We start from the raw sequence: 5974 nt of genomic DNA on the forward strand, positions 1-5974 counted from the left end.
ACATATATATAATCTTTACAGCATGGGTTAGGCTTTGATGTGTTACCCACAGTGGAACCGAACATGTGAACAGATTATGTTTAGACATGAGCAGCCACCGGACAGGAACATTTTATCTCGCGGTGTCCCTCCGGAGGGAGATCTCAGCAGAGTCATTTTTACCTCCAGGTCTTCCTCCTTCAAGACTTCCTTAAGCAGATCCTCTTTGAGGCGACTTTCCTCATGGCCACTCTACAGTTATGCTTGAACAGGTGAGCTGAACAGGAGTGAGTGAACAGTGAGATAAATTTCATTGGATTAGGTCTTGGACTTGTGAACGGCAACTATTACCTTCCAGGATGAGAGCTGAGGGCTCCGATATAGGCCCATTTTATGGGTAATGCTGTAACGTTACATGCATAAAAACACAAACACTCACACACATACACACACACATATACACCCCCCCACACACACATATGCACGATCCGATGGCGCGGTGGTAGCGATCGCGGCCGCCACTACGGCGATCCGAGTTCGAATCCCGCCCAGGGCTGAAATAATTTCAGTATAGCTGCGCTGTGAGTCGTTACTCCAACTCTCGTGGGCGGGTAGTTGGGTGTGTGTGTGTTAGGTTACAGCATTTCCCATAGATCGGTCATATATGAGCTCTGAACTATCTTACGGGAGGGTAAAAGCTGTCGATCACGAGTCTAACACGTGATCCAAGACCATGGTGAATCACACACACACACACACACACACACACACACACACACACACACACACACACACACACACACACGCAATCTCTTGTCCACCATTTGGAGTACCGTCTTGCAGTGCAGCGATGCAGATTTTTTCAGCCCTGAGCAGTACTCAAACTCGAAGAGATTAATGGTCGAGAGCGGTACCCGTGCACCGTCGAGCTGTGTAAGTCTTTTAACGGAAATTCTTCATTTTTTTTTGTTTCTTCCATACCTACAATCTTTAACTACTCAAAGTTTTACCACTGAAATATGGTAATTCAATTTATTTCATAATATAGTCTTTTATAGGTTATTCGCCTTACAAAAGAAACTATTTCCTTGTATATAAAGCTAAATCAAATTACTAACAAATATTACATTTGCATTCTGAAAATCATAAAAAAGTGAAAGAATTTTGAATGCACGAAGCGCTAAGCTTATTGTGATGATTATGCTGATTTTATAGTGTCTAGTGTTGTTACAGATAGATAAATATATATGTATAGATATATAGACAGATAGATAGACAGATAGGTTTATATACATATATATGTATATATATATATATATATTATATTCATTTATATATATATACATACATATATATATATATATATATATATATATATTTCTAAACAGAAATGTAGTAGCACATTTGTAAATTACACACAGGAACCCACAGTCGGAGAAAGAATAAACTTCGAATAAAGAAAAATCCTATATTTCGGCTATCAACTGTAGCCCTCTTCAGGAAAGTACCAGTGTGTAATATATATATATAAATATATATATATATATATATATATATAGATAGATAGATAGATAGATAGATAGATAGATAGATAGGTAGGTAGACTGGTAAATCGTTTATTGACCATAGGTACACTGGTAAATCGTTTATTGACCATAGGTACACTTAGTACAACAAAAACTCCAAAACCTAACACCCAAATCAAAAAGAATAAAGAACAGGAAACAAACTGAAAACAAATGCGCAAGAGTTATCACGTGGAAACTACAGCAATTCACAAAAAATAAGTAATAATCACATATATCACTTGGTAGTAAATGGATACATAGAAAACATATAAGACAGATGGAAGAGTTGAAATAGAAAACGAAACAGGGCTAAAGAAAATGGGATTTGGGTTCCATCCTAATGGTAACTCATCTATACCAGACTACTCTTGGTAAGTTTTGTGACTTTCTAAAACTCAAGTATACTAGAATATTAATAAAAAACAACAACATGTTTTTGGAAAGTTAGGAGTGGGGTGACAAGGTAAAAAATATCTCCCCTTCTTTCCCTTTTGATCCCACTCCTCTCCCTTCTCCCCTCCCTCCCTCTTCCTTCTCCTCCTACTCCTCACCTCCTCTCCCCCATCAAGGGCTTGAACAAGCATGATACAGGCAAGGTCATCATTTTAAGACAAAAGGGCAAGACTCGTAGTAATGATTTCAAATTGGACAAATTAGGCTTAAAAAGGAAGTAGGCAATATATATATATATATATATATATATATATATATATATATATATATATATATACATATATATACACATATATACACATAGAGTATATATACTGTATATACATACATATATATATATATATATATACATATATATATATATATATATGTATATATATATATATGTGTGTATATATATATATATATATACATACATATATATATACGTATACATAGTGTTTAACGAATGAAATAACTTTGGTAACCATGCAGAGAGAGCTGAAACAATTGGTTGTTTTAAAAGAAGATTAGATAACTTTATGGATGGTTATGACAGGTGGTATGAGACATGGAAGTGCCTAGTGTAGGCCTTATGGTCTCTTGCAGTCTCCTCCATTTTTATGGATGTTGAGTAGACCTTTATGGGATCACCAAACTCCGTCTTCCCCTTTTCTTCTTTACCTTCTCCTTTTGCTTTATCTTCCTTCTCCTCCTTTTTCTCTTCCTTCTCCTCCCTCTCCTTTACCTTCATGTTCCTCTTTCTCATGCATCTTATTTATCTTCCTTTTTATTCCGGTTCCTCTTATCCCTCCTCCTCTACTTTCTCTCTTCCCTCCTCCTCCTCTTCCTCCTCCTCCTCCTCCTCCTTTTCTCCCACATTCTTCTCTTTTTGTGCTCCTCTTTGTCTTTCTTCCTTTTCGTCTGAATCCTTCTCTTCCTTTCCTCCTCTTCTTCCTCTTCCTCTTATTGCTTCTATTTTTTCTCGTCTTTCTTTTTCTCTTCCTTCTCTTTATTTTCCCTTTTTTCTCCTTTTTACTCCTCAACTTTCTCCCTCTCTTTCTCCCACTTTTCCTCTTTCTAACCTCTACTTATATTTTCATTCTCATTCTCTTTTCCCTCTCATTCTGGTCTTCCTTCTTACTCTCTCTTCCTCCTACTTCTCTTCTTTCTTCTCTTCCTTATTTCCTTTTTCCTTTCGTTTTCTTCTTCTTCTACTCTTTTTTCCTCCTAATTTCTTCTCCTCTTCCTCCTCCTCCTCCTCCGGAAACCAGAGGAATTTTCCGTCCTTGTCTCGGGGTTTCACCTTTGACATGGCCCGGGACCTGGGCCTCTTTCTCCTTTCTCCTCATCCTTACCCTCCCCCTTCCCCCCTTCCCCCCTTCCCCCCTTCCCCCTTCCCCCCTACCCCCCTTCTACTCACCCTTAACCTCCTCCTTTCCCCCTTTCGAACTCCTTTCTCCTAACTCCATCCCCCCTTCTTCCTCTTCCATTTCCTTCACCTTATCTATCCCTTTCCCTTCCACTTCCCTCCTCTTCCATTCTCCCTTCTCCCCTCCTCCTTTCTTCTAACTCTACTCTCCTTCTTCCTCTTCCATTTCCTTCACTTTATCCATCTCTTTCCCTTCCACTTCCACCTCCTCCTTTTCCACCTTATCTATCCCTTTCTCTTCCACTTCCCTCCTCCTCCTTTCCCCCTTTCTCCCCTCCTCCTTTCTCCTACCTTTACTCATCCTTCTCCCTCTTCTATTTACTTCACTTTATCCTCCCCTTTCTCTGTCCCTTCCCTCCTCCTCCTGTCCTGTCCCACTTCTCCTCTTTTCCTTTTTCCTAACTTCACTCATCCTTCTCCCTCTTTCTTTTCCTCCACCTCATCCATCACTTTCCCTCCTCTTTCCTCCACTCCCTCCACTCCCTCCTCTTACTCCTCCTCCTCTCCATCTTTCTTCCTTCCTCCTCAGCACCTCCCTTCCTCCCTCCCTATTACGCAGTCTTACATGTTGACCCCTTTGGCACGCTTTACCAAATAGGATCGACTGGTATTGGATAGAAAAAACATCTACAAAGTTAGTTATTGGGTTAAGGTATAATTTGGTGTCGGCTTGATCCCTTTATACAAATATCGTCTTAAGTGGGCCCTACACGATCAATATTATTGCGCAATATTACGTATTGTACAATATTATTGACGATGTAGAAATAGTATTGAAGAATGACACAATACATTGAAGATATCAAATGTACATGCCAAACATGTGAACCTCTTCAATACCGTCCCTACACTGTCAATAATATTGTGCAATACGGAATTGTGTGGTGGTGATCAACATCGTCTGTAAATGGTTATCAGATTATAACAACTAATCACCACAGATTCAGTTCTGATAATCGACACTCTTTCTCATTCCTTACTCAAGACAAAGTCTGTTTATCTTATGATCTTCTGTCCAGGAATCGGTACCTGAATGGAACCGTCTGAATTTAGCCAGAAGAGAATGGTTGGAGTGTGTCACACGGGAATAGGCCCATTTGCACCCTTCAACCCTCGCCCCGATACCACTACACCCACACCTACGCCTACACCCACACCCACACCCACACCCACATCCATATTCACACTCATATCACTACGTCCACACGTACATCTACACCCACACCCACACCCATACCCATACCCATACCCATACTCACACCCATACCTACACCAATACCCACAACCACACCCACACCTACACCCACACCCATACCTGCATCCACACCCACAACCACACCCACACCTACACCCACACTCGCACCCACATTCACACTCACACCCACACCACTACGTCCACACCCACACCCATACCCATACCCATACTCACACCCACACCCATACCTACACCAATACCCACAACCACACCCACACCTACACCCACGCCCATACCTGCATCCACACCCACAACCACACCCACACCTACACCCACACTCGCACCCACATCCACACTCACACCCACATCCACACCCACATCCAAACCCACACCCACACCCACATCCACACCCACACCCACACCCACACCCACACCCACACCCACAACCACAACCACACCTACACCCACACTCGGCACCCACATCCACACCCATACCCACATCCACACCCACACCCACACCCACACCCATACCCACACCCACACCCACACCCACACCCACACCCACACCCACACCCACACCCACACCCACACCCACACCCACACCCACACACATACCCACACCCACACCCACACCCACAACCACACACACATCCATACCCATACCCATACCCATACCCACACCCACACCCACACCCACACCCACACCCACACCCACACCCAAGTTTCTTTTTTCATCAAGGATCAAAAGTCACGGTTGCTATGGAAACCTTGGGCTCCATAGACGCTTCTGACACGCCCCCTCGTGGGGTGTCCGACCTTATGTGGGTTACCTACTACCTTTTCTTCTCTCTCTCTCTCTCTCTCTCTCTCTCTCTCTCTCTCTCTCTCTCTCTCTCTCTCTCTCTCTCTCTCTCTCTCTCTCTCTCTCTCTCTCTCCCTCTATCTATCTATCTATATATCTATCTCTCTTTCTCTATCTATCCGTCTATTTATCTCTATCTATCCGTCTATTTATCTCTTTATATACAGTACATCTATTTCCCTCTCTGTTTTTCGGTCTCTCACTCTCACTCTTCAGCTCGGAGAGGAGCATTTCGTTAGAGTTTCTTATCCAGACAAGACGCGGGTTCACTGCACTCCTCTGTAATTGCCTCGCCTCAGGCCTTCTACCCCTCCTCCTCCTCCTCCTCCTTCTCCTCCTCCTCCTCCTCCTCTTCCTTGCTTTCTTCCTTTTCCCGTTTCAGCTTCTACTCCTGTACGCCCTTTCCCTCCAGCTTTTTTTTTCTCTTTTTCTCTTTCTACTTCTCTTTCACATCTACCTCATCTACTGCAAAATGTTTGTCTTTATTTCAATTATCCTTATCCCTG

This window comes from Oratosquilla oratoria, chromosome 27 (genome assembly GCF_046742065.1).
Source record: "Oratosquilla oratoria isolate Oo_2021 chromosome 27, ASM4674206v1, whole genome shotgun sequence".
In the NCBI taxonomy this organism is placed as follows: Eukaryota; Metazoa; Arthropoda; class Malacostraca; order Stomatopoda; family Squillidae; genus Oratosquilla; species Oratosquilla oratoria.